Source organism: Musca autumnalis, unplaced genomic scaffold (genome assembly GCF_047663935.1).
Source record: "Musca autumnalis isolate F117 unplaced genomic scaffold, ASM4766393v1 scaffold_2, whole genome shotgun sequence".
Classification (NCBI taxonomy): domain Eukaryota; kingdom Metazoa; phylum Arthropoda; class Insecta; order Diptera; family Muscidae; genus Musca; species Musca autumnalis.
In genome coordinates, this window is record NW_027411755.1 from 207,048,743 (window position 1) to 207,075,088 (window position 26,346).

The window sequence follows — 26,346 nt, forward strand, 5'->3', positions numbered from 1 at the left end:
TTTAACAGAGGAACGAACAAATAAACATAACAAAAACACTGTTACAACAACAACTATCACACACTATGTATGGGAGCGAAGAAGTAGACCGTATTCGAACTTGATTTATGTCTGGAAGAAATATTACGATTTATAACCGATTGGACCAAATCGGTTATTCCATTCGAGGGTTATCGTGCGCAACATTTTAGCGCATATATTTAAATTTTTATGGAGGAGTTACCCGACTTAGTGGACCAATATTGCCTAACTTTGACCTTAACCTAAGTTTTGACAAAATATTACTACTGGCAAAGTTTTGACCAGATCAATTCATTGCCATCTTTCTGAACACACAACTTCAATCGCACACAAAATAACATTCCCAAGCCCTGAATATTTCAAACCCTGTTTCAATCATTAACCAACTCACATATCCTTAAAACCTTTTTTAAATATGGTTATATTCACGTACTTTTGGGTTTCCTTTTCTTCTAATTGCCTTTCAAAAACAAAATAATTCTGCCTTTTGTGATATCCTTCGCAGATATATTGCCGTCTGCCCACATACTTATGGGAGCAAGGCAAGGCATGAAACATTATTATTATCAGGCATGACCTTCTTGTTGTTAATGTGCAAATTATTGAGGAGAGAGGAGGCGGAGGAGAAGAACACGGATGTATATATGGTCTTGACATAGAAAAAAAATACAATTAATGTATCACAAACAAAGTAATACCAACAACTACTTCAAATTAAGAAGAGAAGAATGAATCTCATAAAATGAACAACAAAAACACCAACAAATACCCACGAATTGTTGAGGTAAGACGACTACACGAAAAATTGTGGCCTAATCCGCATTGAATTGCCAAACTTTGGCATAGTAGTTAACGAACGAATACACTTTAAGTGGCCGTAGAGTAGAATAAATCTTAGAAAATTAATTTGAAGTGCTGGTTTTAGTGAAACTTACCGTATCATTGAGAGGTAGGGATATTAGTGGGAGGCTCAAAAGATTTATATTGCTGACAAGAAACAATAACAGCTTTTTTGGTTGATATAATCTGCAATGAAAATTACAAAAAAGTAAAAATGTTAATATTTCATATTAAGAACAAAAAACGAGCGTGAATTTTTTAAGCATTTGCGCTAAATTTTTTTAATAATTTTTCCCTGGGCCATCTGGTTTGCATTTTTCAAATACTTTTTCCTACGACCATTAAGGCGTGAAATTGTTAAAATAAAATATGGCCATCAAGGCGTGGATTTTTTAAATATTTTTTTCCTAGGGCAATCAAGGCGTCGACCTTTTTTAAATATTTGTTCCTAAGGGCAATCAAGGCGTGGATTTTTTTAAATATTTTTTCCTAGGGCAATCAGGGCAGGGCTCGATTTTTTAAATATTTTTCTTAAGACCATCAAGGCAGGCATGGATTTTTATACCCTACACCACTATGTGGGGAGGGTATTACAAGTTGGTTTTGGCCAAAAAGTTTGTAACGCATCGAAATAATGGTCGTAGACCCATACTTATATATATCAAAATGAATGTCTCGACGAGCTGAGTCGATCTGGCTATGTGTGTCCGTCCGTCAGTCCGTCCGTCTGTCCATCTAAACTTTGTAATCACGCTACAGGTCGCAATTTTGATCCGATCGCCACGAAATTTTGGATGTTGATGGGGGTCCCGGAGGGAAAGAAGCCTATTGATGATGGTCGGATAATATTTAGGGGTCGGAATGGGCAAAAACTTATGTGGATAAAAAGACAACGTTTTTTTCCAAAGCGAATATCTCAGCTTCTATACGGGGTATACCAAAAGCAAAACCTGACAATAAAAGTAGAAAATATCACCTTTCTAATGATGTAAAGTAGGTTCTTGTAGGTGATCAAACAACGAAGATATCACAATAGTCGCAAATAAAACCCAAATTTTCATTTTTGTGATTGTAGTTATAATGACGAATATCACAGCTTTGGTTGGGGACTTTCCAAAAGCAAAGCCTGACTATGAAAGTAGAAGATCGTATCTTTACAATGACGCAAACTAGGTCGGCGTAGGTGACCAACTAACGGAGATATCGCAATAGTCGGTAATACATCCCATTTTTCCATTTTTTTGGAAATCACGCTGCAGGTCGCAATTTTGATCGGATCGTCACGATATTTCGTGGGTTAATCTAGGTCTCACAGAGGAAGAAGGTTATTGATTTTGGTGATGGTCGGATAATATTTAGGGGTCGGAATTAGCAAAAAATGTATTTGGAGAAAAAGTCAACATTTTATTCCAAAGCAAATATCTCAGCGCCTATAAGGGGTATACAAAAAGCAAAACCTGGCTGGTTGTCGTAGGTGCTCAAACATCGAAGATATCGCAATAGTCGCTAATTGAACCCAACTTTTCATTTTTTTGCGATTTAAATAGTAATGACGGATATCACACCTTTGTTTGGGGACCTTCTAAAAGCAAAGCCTGACTAAGAAAGTAGAAAATCCCATCTTCAAAATTATGCAAAGTAGTTTGGCGTAGGTGGTCAAATAAAAGAAATATCGCAATGGTCGGTAATGCATCCCTTTTTCCACTTTTACTGTAATCACACTACAGGTCCGGATCGGATCATCACGAAATTTTCTCACAGAGATAGAAGCATATTGATGTTGGTGATGTCCATAGTAGTCAAATATAAAATTAAATTTAATTATTTGGTTCCATTCGCCTTAAGTCATTTGGTATATAAGCCAGATAAGTGAAAACTTTCGTATCTCCCTGAAAGAAATGTTTTCAAGTGAAAAGATTATACACAGAGGGAGTGGTATCACATAGTCGGCCCCGTTCCGACTGTAGCCTTTTCTCACTTGTTTTTTAATATTTTTTCCTATGGCCATCAAGGCAGGCGTGGATTTTTTTAATATTTTTATCCTAGGACCATCAAGGCAGGCGTGGATTTTTTTAATATTTTTATCCTAGGACCATCAAGGCAGGCGTGGATTTTTTTAATATTTTTTTCTAGGGCCATCAAGGCAGGCGTGGATTTTTTTATTATTTTTCCTAGGGCCATCAAGGCAGGCGTGGATTTTTTTAATATTTTTTCCTAGGGCCATCAAGGCAGGCGTGGATTTTTTTAATATTTTTTCCTAGGCCATCAAGGCAGGCGTGGATTTTTTTATTATTTTTCCTAGGGCCATCAAGGCAGGCGTGGATTTTTTTAATATTTTTTCCTAGGGCCATCAAGGCAGGCGTTGATTTTTTTAATATTTTTCCTAGGGCCATCAAGGCAGGCGAGGATTTTTTTAATATTTTTTCCTAGGGCCATCAAGGCAGGCGTTGATTTTTTTTAATATATTTCCTAGGGCCATCAAGGCAGGCGTGGATTTTTTTAATATTTTTATCCTAGGGCCATCAAGGCAGGCGTGGATTTTTTTAATATTTTTATCCTAGGGCCATCAAGGCAGGCGTGGATTTTTTAAATATTTTTTCCTAGGGCCATCAAGGCAGGCGTGGATTTTTTTAGTATTTTTTCCTAGGGCCATCAAGGCAGGCGTGGATTTTTTTAGTATTTTTTCCTAGGGCCATCAAGGCAGGCGTGGATTTTTTTAATATTTTTCCTAGGGCCATCAAGGCAGGCGTGGATTTTTTTAATATTTTTTCCTAGGGCCATCAAGGCAGGCGTGGATTTTTTTATTATTTTTCCTAGGGCCAGCAAGGCAGGCGTGGATTTTTTTAATATTTTTTCCTAGGGCCATCAAGGCAGGCGTGGATTTTTTTATTATTTTTCCTAGAGCCATCAAGGCAGGCGTGGATTTTTTTTATTATTTTTCCTAGAGCCATCAAGGCAGGCGTTGATTTTTTTAATATTTTTCCTAAGGCCATCAAGGCAGGCGTGGATTTTTTTTAAATATTTTTTTCCTAAAGCCATCAAGGCCGGCGTGGGATTTTTTTAAATATTTTTTTCCTAAAGCCATCAAGGCCGGCGTGGGACTTTTTTAAATATTTTTTTCCTAAAGCCATCAAGTCCGGCGTGGGATTTTTTTAAATATTTTTTCATAGGACCATAAAGGCAGGCGTGGGATTTTTTAAAATATTTTTTCCTAGGGCCATCAAGGCAGGAGTGGATTTTTTAAATATTTTTTCCTAGGGCCATCAAGGCAGGCTTGGCTTTTTTTAAATATTTTTTCCTAAGACCATCAAGGCAGACGTGGATTTTTTAAATATTTTTTCCTAGGACCATCAAGGCAGACGTGGATTTTTTTTAATATTTTTTCCTACTCACATCAAGACAGGCGTGGATTTTTTTAAAAATTTTTTCCTACTCACATCAAGACAGTCGTGGATTTTTTTTAATATTTTTTTCCTAGGGTCAACAAGGCAGGCGTGAATTTTTTAAATATTTTTTTCCTAGGGCCATCAAGGCAGGCGTGGATTTTTTTTAATATTTTTTTCCTAGGGCCATCAAGGCAGGCGTGGATTTTTTTTAATATTTTTTTCCTAGGGCCATCAAGGCAGGCGTGGATTTTTAAATATTTTTCCTAGGGCCATCAAGGCAGGCGTGGATTTTTAAATACAGTGGTGTGAAAAATAATAAGGACAGTGACATTCACAACTTTTGGTCGCTCCTAAAATGTGTAAAATGGAAGAATTTGCGATGGAAATTTGTTTTTGCAAATGTACATGTATTGCAATAAGAAATCCCGTTACGACTTTGTTTTCTTTCTGTTTAGTTTTTATACAAAACAAATATTTTTCGTAAAATCCGTGATTTCTGCTGTGAAAAATAATAAGGACAGTTTTTCGTTTTAGTAAAAATAAATTGATTCTATTTTTTGGTGATTCTTTCTGTAAGTAAAAGTTTAAAATAAATTAATTTCTATTCATTAAATGTTAAATCTACTGTTATTTTTTAGTTTTTGTTTGCAAATATGGGTAAAAATACGCATTGTTATCATGCTACTCGAGAAATCATTAAGTGTTTACATAAAGAAGGAAATTCATACAGAAAAATTACAGAAAAAGCTTAGAATCTTTAAAAACAATGGTGGAGGATGCAGCTAAGTGAATTTCAAAGGTAAAAGTCGTAGCAGAAATCCAAAAATTGCACCTGTAATAATAAATGCGTTATTCGATGATTAAAAAAGATCATTTTACCACATCTTTACAAATAAAAAACTACTTAAATATTAATTTTGATGCATCAACAACTCCTAAAAACCTCTGTGGTGGCCACATTAGAGCTCACAGTGTCAGAAAAGTATCATTTTAATCGAAAAATTATACACTTGCCACGTAGTAGTGTAGGGTATAAAAATATTCAGCAAATAATACAGGTTGCTAGAAATCACATCGCTTGGTCTAAGAAAAATTGCGTACCATTCTTTGGTCTGTTGAAACCAAATATATTTTTTTTGTTCCGATAGAGGAGTTTATCAGGGTTCAAGACCTAAAAATCAATAATATAACCCAATATATACTCTGAAGGCGGCTAAATATGGCAGAGGTAACAGCATGGTGTGGGGCTCATTTTCTTACTATGCTGTGGGGTCTCTATACAGTATTCAAAGTGTTTTTAAAATCACTAGATTATATTGAAATTTTGAAAAATATAATTATTCCGTATGCTGAAGTGGGTGTGCTTCTCAAAAGAGTCTTCAGCAAGGTTAATGACCCAAAAATGACGGTAAAATGAAAAAAGGTGTTCCAGGATAGGTAAGTCAAGTTGTTAGAATGGCCCATACAATCCCTTGATTTGAACCCGATTGAAAAAATGTTGTGGAATGAAGTTAAAAAATCAAGCAGGAGAAAGTGTCCATTAAATTATGGCGACCTTTGGCAACTTATACAAGTTGCGTAGGACGCGATACCAGTAGAGAAGTGCCAAAATTTGGTCGACTTGATGCCCAGGCGATGTGCTTCCGTTTTAGAAAACAAAGGATCATCTACAAAGTATTAATGACACTGAAGCACTTTATCTACCATTATTTAGTAAAAACCTGCATTAATTTCTATCAAGTTTGGTCCTTATTAAAAGATGTCATGAAGTGTCCTTATTATTTTTCACACACCAAACTACGACAATTCGCATAAAACATAAAAGATAAATAAAATATGGTTACAGGCAATCAAAATATTTTTATAATACTTCTCTTAACATTTTAAGAAAACAATAAATTTTATAAACTAATGTAATTTTCACTTTTTTAGTCAGTTTTCAATGTAATCTTGGGTATGGATTGAAGTGTCCTTATTATTTTTCACACCACTGTATTTTTCCTAGGGCCATCAAGGCAGGCGTGGATTTTTAAATATTTTTCCTAGGGCCATCAAGGCAGGCGTGGTTTTTTTAAATATTTTTTTCCTACGGCCATCAAGGCAGGCGTGGTTTTTTTTTAAATATTTTTTTCCTACGGCCATCAATGCAGGCGTGATTTTTTTTTTAAATATTTTTTTCCTACGGCCATCAAGGCAGGCGTGGTTTTTTTTTTAAATATTTTTTTCCTACGGCCATCAAGGCAGGCGTGGTTTTTTTTTTAAATATTTTTTTCCTACGGCCATCAAGGCAGGCGTGGTTTTTTTTTAAATATTTTTTTCCTACGGCCATCAAGGCAGGCGTGGTTTTTTTTTTTAAATATTTTTTTCTATGCTCCATTTAATATTTTTTTTAAACGGCCATCAAAGCGCGGATTTTTTAAAACATTTTTTCCTAGCGGCCATTTAATATTTTGTTCATACGTGGATTTGTTTAAAATATTTTTCCGTGGAATTTTTGAACAATATTTTTTCTAGGGGTAGATGTTCATTATTTGTTCTTAACATTAAATATTAATGTTCATTATTCCCCAAATTTTAATTTATTTTTATAGGAAATCAATCAAAATCTATTTTGGATTTTTGCTGATGATGACAGAGCATAAGAAACAAATTCAATGGGGACCTTGAAATATTACATACGCAGACAATTTTCACGATACCTACACCATATTTGGCAAAAGAAGAATAAACTCACATTGACTCGTGGAATTTATGGCCCATTTGCAGCAGAGAAAACTTTGTCATTGTATTGTTTACATTAGCCACAAACACTGAGCTCACTTTTTTACAAATAAACCACCACGGCATTTTGTTATCATTAGCATGTTCCTGTCATTTTACTGAAGATGTTTAAATTTGTGACGTATTTCTCAGCATCATTATCGTCATTGTGATTATTATTTGATTTTAGATAGCCTTTGAAATTTTCTTTTAATAAGCGGACTTAATTGGCCGCTGATAGCGTTTGAAATATTCTTTAAAAATCCACGCTTAATTGGCCTCAGCTAGAAGCCTTTGAAATATTCTGTAAAAATCCACGCTTAATTGGCCTCAGCTAGAAGCCTTTGAAATATTCTGTAAAAATCCACGCTTAATTGGCCTCAGCTAGAAGCCTTTGAAATATTCTGTAAAAATCCACGCTTAATTGGCCTCAGCTAGAAGCCTTTGAAATATTCTGTAAAAATCCACGCTTAATTGGCCTCAGCTAGAAGCCTTTGAAATATTCTGTAAAAATCCACGCTTAATTGGCCTCAGCTAGAAGCCTTTGAAATATTCTGTAAAAATCCACGCTTAATTGGCCTCAGCTAGAAGCCTTTGAAATATTCTGTAAAAATCCACGCTTAATTGGCCTCAGCTAGAAGCCTTTGAAATATTCTGTAAAAATCCACGCTTAATTGGCCTCAGCTAGAAGCCTTTGAAATATTCTGTAAAAATCCACGCTTAATTGGCCTCAGCTAGAAGCCTTTGAAATATTCTGTAAAAATCCACGCTTAATTGGCCTCAGCTAGAAGCCTTTGAAATATTCTGTAAAAATCCACGCTTAATTGGCCTCAGCTAGAAGCCTTTGAAATATTCTGTAAAAATCCACGCTTAATTGGCCTCAGCTAGAAGCCTTTGAAATATTCTGTAAAAATCCACGCTTAATTGGCCTCAGCTAGAAGCCTTTGAAATATTCTGTAAAAATCCACGCTTAATTGGCCTCAGCTAGAAGCCTTTGAAATATTCTGTAAAAATCCACGCTTAATTGGCCTCAGCTAGAAGCCTTTGAAATATTCTGTAAAAATCCACGCTTAATTGGCCTCAGCTAGAAGCCTTTGAAATATTCTGTAAAAATCCACGCTTAATTGGCCTCAGCTAGAAGCCTTTGAAATATTCTGTAAAAATCCACGCTTAATTGGCCTCAGCTAGAAGCCTTTGAAATATTCTGTAAAAATCCACGCTTAATTGGCCTCAGCTAGAAGCCTTTGAAATATTCTGTAAAAATCCACGCTTAATTGGCCTCAGCTAGAAGCCTTTGAAATATTCTGTAAAAATCCACGCTTAATTGGCCTCAGCTAGAAGCCTTTGAAATATTCTGTAAAAATCCACGGTTAATTGGCCTCAGCTAGAAGCCTTTGAAATATTCTGTAAAAATCCACGGTTAATTGGCCTCAGCTAGAAGCCTTTGAAATATTCTTTAAAAAATCCACGCTTAATTGGCCTCAGATAGCCTTTGAAATATTCTTTAAAAAATCCACGCTTAATTGGCCTCAGATAGCCTTTGAAATATTCTTTAAAAAATCCACGCTTAATTGGCCTCAGATGGCCTTTGAAATATTCTTTAAAAATTCCACGCTTAATTGGCCTCAGATAGCCTTTGAAATATTCTTTAAAAAATCCACGCTTAATTGGCCTCAGATAGCCTTTGAAATATTCTTTAAAAAATCCACGCTTAATTGGCCTCAGATAGCCTTTGAAATATTCTTTAAAAAATCCACGCTTAATTGGCCTCAGATAGCCTTTGAAATATTCTTTAAAAAATCCACGCTTAATTGGCCTCAGTTATTCTTTGGAATATTCTTAAAAAATCCACGCTTAATTGGCCTCAGGTGGCCTTTGAAATATTCTTTAAAAATCCACGCTTAATTGGCCTCAGATGGCCTTTGAAATATTCTTTAAAAATCCATGCTTAGTTTTATTCGTTTTTGATTGTTTCCTCAGAACTTCTATACATACATACATGTTGCCTTTGTCCCGAATTTCAAACTCCAATCAACAGCACCTCAATTCATGTTTGAAATTCTCATTTTCCCAACCCACAGAATTATAGAAAACATCATCAGAAATCTCCTTTGGTGCGTGCATCATCATCATCACCATACATGTGGGTGGGTTTTTGGTGGCTGAAAAGTGGGAAAAATCTGAATTCCAATAAATGTGACTGACGGCAAACGACTACGACGGCGACAATGCTGATGATGTGGCGAAAAACTTTCATATCCATCCATAAAAAGCAAAAAATGACAAATAATAGATTCGACATGACGTAATTTTCCGGAATTTTTATAGCAATCATGAAAATGCTTGCTTGCCTGCCTGCCTATTTTGTTATGTTTTTTTTAGTTTGGTTGGCTTTCTGCTCAATTTTCCATTTCGTGTGTGTTTTGTTATGAAAACCTCAGTTACATTGTTGTTATCCCGATTCATAGACAGTTAGTCAGTCTGTCAATCATCCAGCCACTCAGTCAGTATGTCTGTTGATTGTGGTTAACAATGTGGCTGTGAAAATGACACACTGGGAGATTTGTAAAAAAAAAAACTCTTCCAAAATTTAAACATACAGACAAATCTGTGGAAATGTGTGGCTTAAAAACTAAAGTGGACAACCGATTTTCCTCAACTGCAATAGATTAAGCCTGACTATTTTCAAAACACAAAATAGATGTCGACATCATAAATAAATACGCCAAAACTCTCAAATATTGGGTAATTAAAAAATACAAGGCAAAAACTTATTTAAGGTCTTGTGTATGCAGAGACCCTTTAAAGGTCTTCCGTGTATAGATGATGATTTTCTATCTATAAAATATACTTCAAGGAGTGTTCTTTCTATAGAAGACATTTGGAGGCCTTCAGTATGTAAAAAACTTTTTAACGTTATTCCGTTTATAGGAGACTTTTCAAATGTCGTCCATCTATAAAACATTTCGCAGCTCCCCTTGTTTATAGTATAGCTTTTTTATCCGTAGAAGATTATTCGAAGGTTTTCTGCCTATTGCAGACCTTAAGAAGGTATTTTGCTTATATACGACCATAAGAAGCTCTCCTATCTACGAAAGATAGGTCGGAGGTTTCTGTCTATAGAAAAAACCTTTGGAAGGTCTTTTAAAAGCAGAAGTGAGGTCTTCTGCCTATTGAACACCTAAGTGTGGTAGAAGACCATAAAAAGTTCTTCTGCCTTTAAAAGGCCATAAAAAAGTATTCTGCCTATAGAAGACCTTTGCAAGGTTTTCGGCATATAGATGACCTTAAGGGCTACTATCTATGAAAGACCTAAGAGGTCTTCTGTCCACAGAAGACTTTTTCGAAAGTTTTCTATTTTAAAAAAGACCTTTCGGAGGTCTTCTGTCTATAGAAGAATTTTTAAGGTCTTCTCTCGAAGGTGCTCTGTTTATAGAAGTCCTTTCGAAGGTCTTTTGTCTATAAAAGACATCTGTTTATAGAAGATTTAAAGGTCGTCTGCCAGCAGGAAGTATTAAAAATGTCTTTCGTCTATAGAGGACCTAAGGAAGGCCTTCTTCCTATAGAAGACTTTAAAAAGGTCTTCTACTATAGAATACATTAAGAAGGCATTCTGCCTACAGAAGATGGTATTTTTAATACTGGACACATTAAGAAGTTCTTCTAGACATGGCCTTCTGTTTATAGAAGGTCTATAGGACGTCTTCCGTGTACGGAAAGCCTTTAGGTTTACCGTTTATAGAGGACCTATAGAAGACGTAAAGAAGGTCTACTAGGGAAGGTATACGTTATAGATAGTTCTTCTAGACAATGTATTCTTTAACAATGCCTGTAGTAGGTCTTCTTTCTATGGAGGAACTAAGGAAGGCCTTATGCCTGACCTAAAAAGAGGTCCTCTTTTTGTAGATAGTAAAAAATATAGTAAAAAATTCGAAGGTCTTCTATAAATAGCATACCTTAAGAAGGTTTACAGCCTATTGAACACTTACCAATGATATTCGGTCTATCGAAGTCTTTTGAATTTCTTCTGTCAATAGAAGACTTTAAGAAGGACTTCCGTTTATAGACCCTAAGAAGTAAGGTCCACTGATTATAGAAGACCATTGAAAGGCCTTTTCTCTAAGACAGGAATGTAGAAGTTATTCTGTTTACAGAAGTCCTTAAGAAAGTATTCTGCCTATAGAAGACCTCATAACGGTCATCTGACTACAAAAGACTTTTCGAAGTCTTCTATCTATAAAAGACCTCTTAAAGGTCTTTTGTCTATTCTTCTTTTATTTTCCCATCCGTTGTTCGGATATAAGCGATCATACATTAAATCGTTTTACAATAATTCTCTTACATTTCAGAATATATAAATATTTTCTTATATATATTTTTGTTATTTATATTGTCGGCAGTTCTCTATTTATGGCCGCCCTAAACAAGTTCCTTTCGTCAACGTAGCCAGTCCAATCTTGAATATTTTTAGCCAGGAGAGTTCTCTTCTTCCTCTACTGGGTCATCCTTCAATTTTCCCTTTGAGAATTGTTTGGATGTGTTGGTATTTATCATTTCTCATTATGTGGCCGAAATATGAGATTTTCCTATTTTTAATCAATTGTCGATCCACGTTCATTCTTCTTAAAACTTCATTGTAGTTACTCGATCGGTCCAGGGTATTTTTAAGATTCTTCTATAGATCCATAGTTCAAATGCCTCTAGTTTTTTTCATCTTTGGCTTTAATTGTCCATGTCTCTGCTGCTTTTGTCTATAAAAGACCTTTAAAAGCCGTGTAGAATGTCTTCTGTCTGCATATAGCCTTAAGAAGGTCTTCCGTCTATAGAAGACCTAAGGGAAGCTTCTACTTATACAAGTTGTGTTCTGCCTATATAAGACCTTAAGAAGGTCTTTTGTCTATTGTAGACCTTAAGAGGTTCTTTTAGGGAAGGTCTTCTGCTTGCGAAAGAACAAAAGAAAGTCTTCTCTCTATAGAGGATCTAAGAAAAGCTCTCCGCCTATAGAAGACCTTATGAAGGTCTTCTGCAATGAGAATACCCTAAAAAGGTCTTCTTCTTAGAAGACCTTAAAAAGGTCCTCTGCCTATAAAAAATCTTAAGAAGGTATTTTGTCTATTAGAAATCTTAGAAGGTCTTCTCTCTATACAGGACCTCAGGAAGGTCGTCTGCACCTTAAGAATTTCTTCTGCCTATAGAACACCAATCTGGGGTCTTCGGCTTATAGAAGATCTTAAGGAGATATTCCGCTTATAGAAGACCTAAGGAAGGTATTTTGTCTATATAAGATCTAAGTGAAGTCTTCAGCCTAAAGAAGACCATAAGAAGGTATTTTGCCTGTAGAAAGCCTTTGCAAAGTATTCTGTCTATGGAAGATCTTAAAAGGTCTTCTGGCTATAGAATACCTAATGGAGGTCGTTAGCCTGGTGAAGACCCTAAGACGGTCTTATGTCTATAGAAAACCTTAAGAAGGTATTCCACAGATAGAAGATCTAAGGCAGTTCTTCTATTTGTAGAAGCCCTAAGAGATGTCTTTTGTAGAAGACCATAAGAAGGAGGGTTTTCCTCTATAGAAGACCTGTAAGTGGTCCTCTGACGATAGAAGACCGTTCGAAGGTCTTCTGTCTATAGAAAAAATATCAAAGGTCTTCTGTCAATAGAAATCCTACGAAGGTATTCTGCCTATAGAAGACTTTCCAATGGAAGAAGCTATTCGGTCTATAGAAGTCCTTTTAACGGTTTAAAGGTTTACAGAAGACTTTAAGAAGGTCTTTTGCTTATTGACCCTAAAAAGGTGTCTCGCCTAAAGCAGACCTTTAAAGACTATAGAAGACCTAAGAGGTCTTCTGCCTAAAGAATATCTTAAAAGGCACTCTGACTATGGGAAACCCTTCGATGGCCACCTAAGGCCTAGAAGGTTTGTAGAACTTCTGTTTAAAAAAGGCATTAAGAATGTATTCTACCTGTAGATGACCTGAAGACGGTCATCTGAGCAATCACGGTGCTCTTGAACCAACTCTAACTGAAAGTTTTTTGCGGATTCTGAAACTACAAAGTTCATATATGAGAAAAATCATAAAAAATCGCCTGAGCTCTTTTTAAATAAATCGCGATCAAATTTCACATATTTAGGTTTTTTGGTTTTCATGATTTTGCTTGGAAAACCACAGGTCCTAATTGAATTGGAGAAAATATTGTGGCTGTGAAAATTCTCTACAAGATTGACCTTTTTGATATTTTCGTAGCTTTTACCATTTTTGAGATATAGCAGTTCAAATTGGGACAATGCACTGAATGTATCGCCTCCTTTGGTTTAAAGTTGGTCCAAGAGCACCGTGCAGTGGGATTCTGTCTACAGAAGAGTTTTCGAAGTCTTCTGTCTATAGAGGGGTTTTGGAGGTATACTGTGTAAAACACACCCCTTACAGGTCTTCTGTCTTTAGAAGACCTAAGTGAAGTCTTCTGTTTATAGTAGGTCTATAGAAGGTCTTCCGTGTACAGAAAGCCTTAAGAAGGTTTACCGTTTATAGAGGACCTATAGAAGACATAAATAAGGTCCTCTGACTAGACCTTAATAAGTTCAAATAGGGAAGGTATTCGTTATAGAAGGCCTGTGGAAGGTCTTCTGCCTGCAGAACAATATAACAAGGACTCTACAGAGAACCTGAGGAAAGTCTTCTGTCTATACGAGGCGTTTGCAATGTATTCTGTCTATGGAAGACTTAAAAAACGGTCTTCTGCCTATAGAAGATCTTAGAAGGTCTTCTTTTTTATAGAAGACCTGAAGATCTGTCGGATGTGTTCTATCTGTAAAGGACCTTTCCGAGGTTTTCTGACGATAAAAGACTTTTCTAAGGTCTTCTGTCTACAGAAGACTTTAAAAAGGTCTTATATTTATAGACCCTAAGAATGTATTCTTCTTACAGCAGAACTTTAAGAGATCATCTGTCCATAGAAGTTAAAAAAGGTTTTCTGCTTATAGAATACCCTCAAAATGTCCTCAGCTTATTGAATATCTTTCGAAGGAGATTTTTTTAAGATATGCCTTCTGTTTCGGTGGGATATTGAGGCCACAACCTTCAAAATATCGAAAATTGGGAGGTACCGTTCTATGGGGGCTATATGAAGACGTGGACCTATACCGACAAATTTCAGGTCGAAAGTTTTCTACTCCCAAAGAAGACTAATTACCAAATTTTGGTCACTACGGTGGGATATTGAGGCCACAAACTACAAAATACCGAAAATCGGGAGGTACCGTTCTATGGGAACTATATGAAGACGTGGACCTATGCGGACAAATTTCAGGTGTAAAGTTCTATACCCCCAACGAAAACTTAATATTAAATTTCAGCCATTTCGGTAGGATATTCAGGCCACAAACCCTTGCATATGGTTTTGCATATGTTAATTTTATGCAAATATGTAAAAATATGCAAAATATGCAAACATTTCTGGGCCTAGTTCCTTTTATTTTGTGATAAAACGATTTTCTGTCTAATCAGATTTTCTCTACGACCATCCTAACCATATATACATTTGCATAGGATTCCGCTGTCTACTCATGAGATAGGAGAGAAGTCTGCGTTGTCCCGTATGGGATGTTTGTGGAACAATTATTCTATACGCAAAAACATTTTGGGTCTTCTATAGACAGATGGCCTTTTTAGGCGTTATCCCTAATTGTAAATTTCAGAAAATCGAAAAAAATGTTATTGCACTGTTTTAAAGAATAAGTACCATAGAATATGTGGTAAAACTTTCAAATCGATCGAAACAAAAATGACTGAGATGTCATTTTCTCCAAATGACATTTTGAAAACGGTGCCAACTCTAGCTCAAAAACTTATAAACCGATTGTCATATAATTTTGTGGGCTTATTAGGGACATCAAAAAATAGCCCTTCATCGATCGATTTTATTTTTAAATTTTTTGTTCGTTTTATGACAAAAAAACATCCGTTTTTTAAGCCAGAAAATTTAATTTTGACTTTTTGGGTCCACCATTTCGGTAAAAACCCAAGACCCAAGAGATGCAGATCGACACCTACCACCTTTTTGTCGATTATAAAGCAGCCTTCGACAGTCCGCTACATTCAAAGGTATTCCAAGCCATGTTTGACTTTGGTATCCCAGCAAAGCTCATTCGGCTTTGTAAAATGACTCTAACTGAAACAAGATCTTCAGTTAATATAGGAATGAACCTATCCGAAGAGTTTTGTACCAAAAGAGGTTTCAGGCAAGGAGACATCCTATCGTGGGATCTCTTCAAGATCATGCTGCAAAAGGTAATACGAGATGCAAATGTCAAAAGAAATGGCACAATTTACACCAATAGCCACATGTTACTTGCCTATGCTGATGACATAGACATCATGGGACGATACCTTTAGGAAGGTCGAAGCAGAATCTGCGAAAGTGGGTCTGGCGGTAAACTGCGAAAAGACCAAACAACAATAGTTGTGAAATATGAAGAAGAATTGTATTGGCCAACAGATGCTACTATGGTATAATGTATGGCTCCGAAGCATGGGTACTTGCGAAAGCAGATAAGGCAGTGCTTGGTGTGTTTGAGAGGAAAATTCTTTGAAAGATCTATGGACCGATTTGCGTTGACGGTGAATATCGACGTCGTATGAACCACGAGCTATATAGCAATACAAAGACATGAATATAGTTAAACGTATCGAGATGCAACGATTGCGTTGGCTAGGCCATATCATGAGAATGAGCGATGATGTACCCGCTAAAAAGGCGTATGAATACATGCCACATGGCGGTGCACGCAGAATCGGCAGGCCTAAGCTTCGATGGAGCATACAAGTGGATGAAGAAATGAAAAGGCGCGGTATTCCAAAAAGTCAAGCGAAAAACAGAGAGGAATGGAGATCTTTTCTTAGTTCGGTCTATGGAACAAATGCTCTGTAATGGGCCAACTATGTAAGTAAGTAGACTTTAAGAAGTTCTTTTAGGGAAGGTCTTCTTCAGGACCTAAAGGCCTAGAAAAAGTAAGGAAGGTCTTCTACCTATATAAGATCTAAGTGAGGTCTTCTGCTTATAGAAGACCATATGTAGGTCATTTGCCTGTAGAAGGCCTTTGCAAAGTATTCTGTCTATGGAAGATCTTAAACGGTCTTCTGCCTATAGAATACCTAATGGAGGTCGTTGGCCTGGAGAAGACCCTAAGACGGTTTTCTACCTATAGAATACCTTAAGAAGGTATTCCACAGAAAGAAGACTTAAGACAAGTCTTCCATTTGTAGAAGACCTAAGGGAGGTCTTCCATAAGAAGGTCTTCTTCTTATATAAAATACCTAAAAGAGAATTCCTGCCGGATGTCTTCTCTCTATAGAAGACGTTTTGGAGGGTTTTTCTATATAGAAGATCTCGAAGTGGTCTTCTGACGACAGAAGACCTTTCGAATATCTTCTGACGATAGAAGACCTTTCGAAGGTCTTCTGTTTATAGAAAAAAATCAAAGGTCTTCTGTCAATAGAAGAAGGTCTTCCATTTATGAACCCTAAGATGGTCTCTCTCGTCTAAAGCAGACCTTTGAAGACCATAGAAGACCTAAAAGGTCTTCTGCCTAGCGAATACCTTAAAAAGGCCTTCTGACTATAGAAAACCGTTCGAGGGCCTCCTAAGGGAGGTCTTTTGTTTCTAGAAGGTTTGCAGAACTCCTGTTTACAGAAGGCCTTAAGAAAGTATTCTAACTATAGACGACCTAAAGACGGTCACCTGACTATATAAGATCAATGGGAGGTTTTCTTCTGTCTACAGAAGAGTTTTCGAAGTTTTCTGTATATAGGGACGTTTTGGAGGTATATTCTGTAAAACAGACCTCATAAAGGTCTTATGTCTATAAAAGACCTAAATGATGTCTTCTGTTTATAGGTCTATAGGTTCAAAGATGGGCTATATCGGTCCACTCCTTCCGTTACCTCCCCCACAAAAATTCGAAAATGTTCGGAAAATTTGTGCTCACTATAACTCTTGAAGGGAGTAACCGATTTGGCCCACACTTTGCACATCGTGAAAGTTCTACCAGACTTAGATGAAGTTTAAATATGGACTCAATCGGTACACTCCTTCGAGTACATCCCACACAAAATTTCGGAAAAGTTCAGTTTAGGACCTGCTCTCGAATCGCTTTGATTTTTGTTGTAGCAACTTGTATTCGCTGTCCCCCATACGACGGTACAAGTTTCATAAGGGGCAAGTCCATACTTCCTGAGAAAATAGCCTGAAGGTTGCAAAAAAACCCTTATGACGCCGTGTGTATTGGTTGGAGCGCAAGATAAATCTCGAATGGATCTGCCAATTCGGTCCAAAAGTTGGCCTTCGTAATATTTTGTCCAAACATATTTTAGGTTCGAAGATAAACCATGTCGGTCCACTCCTTCAGGTACCTCCCTCATAAAAATTCAAAAATCTTAGGAAAAATATATGCGCACGATAACTCTTGAAGGGAGTGACTGATGTAATCCATACTCTGCACATCCTAATATATCTACCAGATATAGATCAGGTTCGAATACAGACTATATTTATGCACTCCTTTGGGTACCTCCCACACAAAATTTCGGATAAGTTCACTTTAAGACCTTCTCTCGAATCACTTTGATTTGTTGAAGCGATTTGCATTCCCTACCTCCATTACGACGGTAAAAGTTTTTTCAGGAGCAATTCCATATTTCGTGGGAAAACATCCCGAAAGGTGTAAAAAGCCCTATGTCACCATATGTGGCTCTCGAACTGTACCGATTTGGTGCAACATTTGGTCTTCGTCATATTTTATCCAAACTTAGTTTCATGGTGCAATACCGGTCCCCAACTTCCGGTACTTCTCCCCAATATTTAAAAAATGTCACTAAAATGTTAGGACGATATCACTTTAATGGTGCAACCAATTTGGTCCAAACTTTGTATCTTCTAATATATTGTCCAAATTTAGTTTAACTTCTAAATGGGCCCATATCGGTCCTCCCAAGGGTACCTCCCCTACAAAAGTTCACCATTTGTGTCTTAGTGCAGTTAATTCCTAATCCACATTTTTGTCGGCAAGTTCAAATGTCCTAAAAGAGCCACAAAATTCAGAAGATACCTTAAATATATTCGATCTGTCCGTAGGTGAAAGTTTCAATTCACATTGGCTGAGGGTATACCTCTGCCGGCAAAGCCGACTGACACTTTTTTACATGTTTTTATAGAACATTTAAAGGAGAAGATTATCGGATGTGTTCTATCTGTAGAGGGCCTCTCAGAGGTCTTTTGACGATAGAAGACTTTTCTAAGGTCTTCTGTCTACAGAAAACTTTAAAAAGGTATTATGATTATTGAACATAAGAATGTATTCTTCCAACAGCAGATCTTGTTAAAAGATCATTTGTCTATAGAAGACCTAAAAGGGTTTCTGCTTGTAGATTACCCTCAAAATGTCCTCAGCCTGTAGAATATCTTTCAAAGGAGATTTTTCTAAGAGAGGTCTTCTGTTTCTAGAAGGTCTTCTGCCTATAGAAGTGGCTCTTAATGTTTTCTATAGGCCGAAATCATCTTCTATAGTTATATGGCCGTCTTAAGGTCTTCTATAGGCAGAAGACCTTCTACAAACATAAGGACTCTCTTAGAAAAATATGCTTCGAAAGATATTCAATAGGCTGAGGATATTTTGAGGGTATTCTAAAACCTTTTAGGTCTTCTATAGACACATGACCTTTTAAAGATCTGCTGTAGGTTTTCAGCCTATAGAAAAACTTTTCGATGGTCTTAGATCTATGGAAGACGTTTTGGTGGTATACTGTCGATATGAATAAGGGTTAATAAATTTTCTATTTTTCAAATAGTTTTAGAATTTAAATATATTCGAAAATATATCCCCCACTGTGTACGAACTTGTTATTATCACATTACGAACAAGTGATGAAAATTGTATTTTATTACAAATGGAAAACATTAGCTGTTTATTGTGTGTTGTTGTGTACAGAATACAACGATGGTTTCGACGGAATAATACAAGCAACAGCAGGGCAAAAAAAAATATAATAAAAAAATATTATTTCAGTTATAAAAACTGCTTCTGGCGGCTTCCTACGAGGTGTCTGTTTGTCATAAACGACAAAACAGTGAAATAATTTAATTTACAAATCTGAAACGTGATAACGCAGTACGAGGAAAATTATCGTGTAAACTGATGATTAAGATCAACATTAACATCATAACAGCGCTTCTGACCAGGGTTACGCGTGTCTCTGATTCAAGGCATAAAAGGATTGGATTAAAAAAAGTTTAATATTGCCCCTGCAATTACCATTTCCTGTCGTTTATAGTTTCATAGTTTGATGGGATAGTTGGGAATTATTTCCATTTGATGTTAGAGTACGACGAAAGAATGACCCTCAAGTCAAGTCAGACTACTGGAAAACTACGTGGGAACTATTCTCTGATTTTCCTGGTGATTTTGCCTTAGTTAAAATTCTACTTTATATGAAAAATGTAGGCATAACTGAACAAATTCTATTTTATTTTTTATCAACTTACCACACTTCTGTATATTGGTCTGTCTACTAACCTAAAAAAATAAAAAGAGAATTAATTATTAGCAAAGAAGTAAAATATTAACATTAAAACAAGAGCAAGTGTTTTCTTAAAATTCACAAATCTAGCTTCTCCTTTAAAACACACGTATTTTCCTTTGAAAAAAATACCTGACAACAGTAATCATCGTTATATTCGTGTAAATTACATTGACAAAAGGAAATTCCTTCCGTTCATTTGAATGGTTGGATGAATCTTTTGACTCAGCATAATCAAATTGTAAGAAGCATTTTTAGAACAAACGCACTCAGGTAGTCTAAAAGCTAATACCGTTACTTGTGATGACATCCGAATTTCAGTCAGATAATTTTTCTTTTCAAGCAACCATAAATGGATGGAAAATTGAGATGCACAAAAATGTGAAAATGTGTGTTTTTTTTTGCAACGTCATAATGCATGGTGGGTGTTGCACCTCAGCATTAGTAGCAAAAATGTAAATAGAAATTATGCATGCTGTATCCTCCCTCCTTCCACCGTTCACAACCACCCACCAGAACCGAGAAAAAAACCACCCAAGACATGTTTATCATTCTCATCAGACATCATCTAATTGAAAACGAAAAACAAGAAATAGACCGAAAAATTTCTTAGGATGTGAACACAAAGAGAGAAGGAAGCAAAGAAGAAAGTACTGCAGCTGCATAATGCCAATGCAAAAATCTTTCGACAAGTCATTGACCCTGGTTGGTCGTACAAAAAAAAAAAACAGGTATGAAGGTGAAAATTGAAAACAAAAAGCAATGGCAAGGGAAAACTCAAGGGAACTATAAATGATGTCAAATCGCAAAATGAATAATTTGAAAAGGAATTTTTGTTCTAAAGAGACTAGGTCTTCTATATGAAGCCCTCAGGACTTCTACGTGAAGACCCTGGATCTTCTATATGAAAACATCAAGTCTTCTATATGAAGCCCTCAGGTCTTCCATGTGAATACCACAGATCTTCTATATGAAGACCTCAGGTATTCTATATGAGACCTCAGGTCTTCTATATGAAGACCTCAGGTCTTCTATATGAAAACCTTAGGTTTTCTATGTGAAGTCCTCAGGTCTTCTATGTGAATACATTAGGTCTTCTATATGAAGACCTCAGGTCTTCTATGTGAAGACCTCAGGTCTTCTATGTGATGACATCAGGTCTTCTATGTGAAGACATCAGGTCTTCTATGTGAAGACCTCAGATCTTCTATATGAAGACTTCAGGTCTTCTACATGAAGACCTCAGGCTTTTTATATGAAGAACTCAGGTCTTCTATATGAAAACCTCAGGTATTCTATATGAAGACCTCAGGTATTCTATATGAAAACCTTAGGTTTTCTATGTGAAGTCCTCAGGTCATCTATGTGAATACATCAGGTCTTCTATGTGAAGACCTAAGGTCTTCTATGTGAAGACCTAAGGTCTTCTATGTGAAGACCCCAGGTCTTCTATGTGAAGACCTAAGGTCTTCTATGTGAAGACCCCAGGTCTTCTATGTCAAGACCTCAGGTTTTCTATGTGAAGACCTCAGGTCTTCTATGTGAAGACCTCAGGTCTTGTATGTAAAGACATCAGGTGTTCTATATGAAGACCTCAGGTGTTCTATGCGAAGACCTCAGGTATTCTACGTGAAGACCTCAGGTATTCTATGTGAAGACCTCAGGTATTCTACGTGAAGACCTCAGGTATTCTACGTGAAGATCTCAGGTATTCTATGTGAAGACCTCAGGTCTTCTATGTTAAGACATTAGATCTTCTATGTGACCTCAGGTCTCTATGTAAAGACATCAGGTCTTCTATATGAAGACCTCAGGTGTTCTATGCGAAGACCTCAGGTATTCTACGTGAAGACCTCAGGTATTCTACGTGAAGATCTCAGGTATTCTATGTGAAGCCCTTAAGTCTTCTATGTGAAGACCTCAGGTCTTCTATGTTAAGACATTAGATCTTCTATGTGACCTTAGGTCTTCTATGTGAAGACGCCAGGTCTTCTATGTGAAGACCCCAGGTCTTCTATGTGAAGACCCCAGGTCTTCTATGTGAAGACCACAGGTCTTCTATGTGAAGACCCCAGGTCTTCTATGTGAAGACCTCAGGTCTTCTATGTGAAGACCCAAGGTCTTCTATGTGAAGACCCCAGGTCTTCTATGTGAAGACCTCAGGTCTACTATGTTAAGACATTAGGTCTTCTATGTGAAGATGTCAGGTCTTCTATGTGAAGACCTCAGTTCTTCTATGTAAAGCCCTCACGTCTTCTATGTGAAGACCCCAGGTCTTCTATGTGAAGACCTCAGTTCTTCTATGTAAAGCCCTCACGTCTTCTATGTGAAGACCCCAGGTCTTCTATGTGAAGACCCCAGGTATTCTATGTGAAGACCCCAGGTCTTCTATGTGAAGACCTCAGGTCTTTTATGTGAAGACCTCAGGTCTTCTATTAAGACCTCATCTGTATGAAGACCACAGGTCTTCTTTATAAAGACCCTAGGTCTTTTATATGAAGACCTTAGGTCTTCTATATGAAGACTTCAGGTCATCTCTATGAAGACTTCAGGTCTTCTACATAAAGACCTCAGGTCTTTTATAAGAAGACCTCAGGGCTTCAATGTGAAGACCTCAGGTCTTCAATGAGGACTTCTATGTGAAGACCTCAGGTCTTTTATGTGAAGACCTCAGGTCTTCTATGTGAAGACCTTAGGTCTTCTATGTGAAGACCTCAGGTCTTCTATGTGAAGACGCCAGGTCTTCTATGTGAAGACCCCATGTCTTCTATGTGAAGCCCTCAGGTCTTCTATGTGAAGACCTCAGGTCTTCTATGTGAAGACCTAAGGACTTCTATGTGAAGACCTCAGGTCTTTTATGTGAAGACCTCAGGTCTTCTATGTGAAGACCTCAGGTCTTCTATGTGAAGACGCCAGGTCTTCTATGTGAAGACCCCATGTCTTCTATGTGAAGACCTCAGGTCTTTTATAAGAAGACTTCAGGTCTTCTATTAAGACCTCAGGTCTTCTATATGAAGACTTTAGGTCATCTGTATGAAGACCACAGGTCTTCTTTATAAAGACCCCAGGTCTTTTATATGAAGACCTCAGGTCTTCTATATGAAGACTTCAGGTCATCTCTATGAAGACTTCAGGTCTTCTACATAAAGACCTCAGGTCTTTTATAAGAAGACCTCAGGGCTTCAATGTGAAGACCTCAGGTCTTCAATGAGGACTTCTATGTGAAGACCTCAGGTCTTTTATATGAAGACCTTAGGTCTTCTATGTGAAGACCTCAGGTCTTCTATGTGAAGACGCCAGGTCTTCTATGTGAAGACCCCATGTCTTCTATGTGAAGACCTCAGGTCTTCTGTGTGAAGACCCAAGGTCTTCTATGTGAAGACCCAAGGTTTTCTATGTGAAGACCTCAGGTCTTCTATGTGAAGACCTAAGGACTTCTATGTGAAGACCTAAGGACTTCTATGTGAAGACCTCAGGTCTTTTATGTGAAGACCTCAGGTCTTCTATGTGAAGACCTCAGGTCTTCTATGTCAAGACCTCAGGTCTTCTATGTGAAGACCTCAGGTCTTCTATATGAAGACCTCAGATATTCTATATGAAGACAGGTCTTCTATATGAAGACCTCCAGTCTTGTATATGAAGACCTCCAGTCTTATATATGAAGATCTCAGGTCATCTATGTCAAGACTTTAGGTATTATATGTGAACACCTCAGGTCTTCAATGTGAAAATCTCAGGACTTCTATGTGAAGACCTCAGGACTTCTATGTGAAGACTTCAGGTCTTCTATGTTAAAACCTCGGGTCTTATGTATGAAGATCCTGGTTATCTATATGAATACCTGATTTCTTCTTTATGAAGCCCTCAGGCCTTCTATAAGAAGCCCTCAGGTCTAAGCCCTAAGGTCTTTTATGTGAAGACCTCGGGTCTTCTATATGAAGACCTCGGGTCTTCTATATTAAGACCTCGGGTCTTCTATATGAAGACCTCGGGTCTTCTATATGAAGACCTCGGGTCTTCTATATGAAAACCTTGGGTCTTCTATGTATATGAAGACCTCCAGTCTTCTATGTGAAGATCTTAGGTCTTCTATGTCAAAACCGCAGGTCTTCAATGTGAACATCTTAAGTCATCTGTAAGAAGACCTCGGGTCATCTGTATGAAGACCTCAGGTCATCTGTATGAAGACCTCAGGTCATCTGTATGAAGACCTCAGGTCATCTGTATGAAGACCTCAGATCTTTCATATGAAGACCTCAGGTCTTTTATATGAAGACCTCAGGACTTCTATACGAAGACCTCAGGTCTTCTATGTGAAGACCTCAGGTCTTCTATGTGGAGACCTCAGTTCTTCTATGTGAAGACCTCAGGTCTTCTATGTGAAGACCTCAGGTCTTCTATGTGAAGACCTCAGGTCTTTTCTGTGAAGCTTTCAAGTCTTCTCTGTGAAGCTTCCAGGTCTTCTATGTGAAGACCTCAGGTCTGCTATGTTAAGACCTCAGGTCTTCTACATGAAGACCTCAGGTCTTCTATATGAAGACCTCAGGTCTTCTATATGAAGACCTCAGGTCTTCTATATGAAGACCTAAGGTCTTTTATATGAAGATCTAAGGTCTTCTATATGAAGATCTAAGGTCTTCTATGTGAAGATCTAAGGTCTTCTATGTGAAGATCTAAGGTCTTCTATGTGAAGACCTAAGGTCTTCTATATGAAGACCTAAGGTCTTCTATATGAAGACCTAAGGTCTTCTATATGAAGACCTAAGGTCTTCTATATGAAGAAAGACCTAAGGTTTTATATAGGAAGACCTCTGATCTTCTATAGGAAGACCTCTGGTCTTTTCTATTCTTTTTTTAATAGGACGACCTGAGATCTTCTATATGTATACTTTAGGTCTTCTTATAGCAAGACCTATGATCTTCTATAGGAAGATCTCAGGTCTTCCAAATAAAGAAATCTGGACTTCTATAGGAAGATTTCTGGTCTTTCTATGGAGACCGAGGGCCTTGTCTATGAAAATATCTATGAAGATCGCGGGTCTTTCGTATAAATGCCTCTGGCCTATATAAACACTTTTGGTCTTCTATATGAACACTTCGGGTCTTTTCTATGAAGACTTCTGAGTCTTCATTGGAAAGACCCTCAGGCCTTCTATACCTTCTCAATGAAAACCTCTGGTCTTCTCTATGAAGACCTGTGGTCTTGAGGACCTCTGGTCTTCCCAATGAAGACCTCTGGACACCTCAATGGTTTTCGCTATTAAGATTTCAGGTTTCCTCTATGAAGACCTTTGGGTTTCTATATGAAGACCTATGTGAAGACCTTTGGTCCGGCCGGTCCTTTTAATGAAGACCTCTGGATAGGAAGACCTAACGTCTCCAACATTAAAAGCAGCTATGATCTTATCTTATTATGTTCCAAAGAACCTCCCTGTAAAGCAACAATTCTAGTTTTTATCAAATCAAATTCCGTAACACAAATCCAAAGCCGCAAAAGTAATGCCAACAACAGAAACAACAAAATTTTAGGGCAATAAGAACGTCAAACCAAAAAATTACTAATAAACACAATCATAATTTCGTTTGACAAAATGCCAAAAAAAAAACAATTTTTTGGTAGTTTCTTCGTTTCATTTTGCATAGCCAAGCTACTGCAAGCAGAACAGAAGTTCCTATTGCCATCTGCAAACAAAAATATATGCATTTAATGCTCTCCAGCTATAAATAGAATCATCATTCGATTATGGCCATTAAAGGCTAGAAAAGCTACATCTCTATTCAGGTGGAAATGAGTTCAGTTGGGTAAGCGAAAAGACACACACACGCATGCAAATTATTTTATGAAAAATGGTTGCTGCAGATATAAATTTAATTAAAATCAAACACGTACGCACAAAACACAAACACACACTTCTAGGGAGAACTAATCTATTGACCCTAAATGTTTGGTTATATTTGAAAAATTATTATTTGTATACAATTAAATTGAATTAGTACGAAATTCCTACTGTAACCATCTACTAATTTGAATTATTTTCAATTTAAATAAGGGATATTGAACCTGTTGAAAACGAATTCCCAGTAAATTAAAATAGTGGATTAAGAAAAAAAAAGAATAAATTACAAACAAATCACAATATCATAAGGAGACTAGCCCAATGTACACTAAGGTTATATTCGATTCTACGACAAAAAATTCCCAGGATCAAGTTTTTAGAAGTGGACTATCTCACAATCCTGATCCATTTGGAGAACGCATTATGTTACTCTATAGACTCGGTGTTGCTAAAAGGCGGGGTATGTAGAACCCCACTATCTTTTGTGTCTTCTTTATTCACTTTCTTTAGTATAACTACATCAACTTAGCGAAGGATTATAGAAGGACTTCTGTGACGCAAGTCCTCAAATGAAAACCAAGTCCTTTTCATAGTTTATGTCACACAACAACAATTGAAAAGCCCTTTTGTGTCAAACATTCAACTTTAATTCATTTGTTGAGGTTTTGTTTTCAACTTGCTTTATTGTTTTTATTTCTTACAATGGAAGAGAAAAGGGCAGGGCCAATGGTGATAGCTGTTTAAAAGGAAAAATAAAACAAGTAAAAAACAATCAGGGAGGTCCTAATTAAGGTAACACCCGAGCAAGTACTGCAACGAGAGCATGTCACTGTGTTGCTGTTCTGGAATAACCTTTGTCTCCTCATGGTCCACTGAAAATATGAGGAGGCACCCTCCTGTTGCTACCATCGACCATGACATTATACTCTGTTC

At 37.0% G+C, this 26,346-nt stretch overlaps 1 protein-coding gene across 5 annotated transcripts in view; it reads right to left on the bottom strand.

The window, feature by feature from the left end:
* Positions 1-26,346, bottom strand: part of Cdc14 (cell division cycle protein 14) — a 237,123-nt gene that overhangs the window by 159,205 nt on the left and 51,572 nt on the right. For 4 of the 5 annotated variants that reach the window (XM_073970683.1, XM_073970686.1, XM_073970685.1 and 1 more), the window contains one exon: positions 957-1,047. The gene's annotated coding sequence lies outside the window, so the exon portion shown is untranslated. Of the gene's footprint in view, positions 1-956; positions 1,048-19,541; positions 19,573-26,346 lie in introns of all 5 variants that reach the window. The other variant, XM_073970684.1, reaches the window with a different exon arrangement.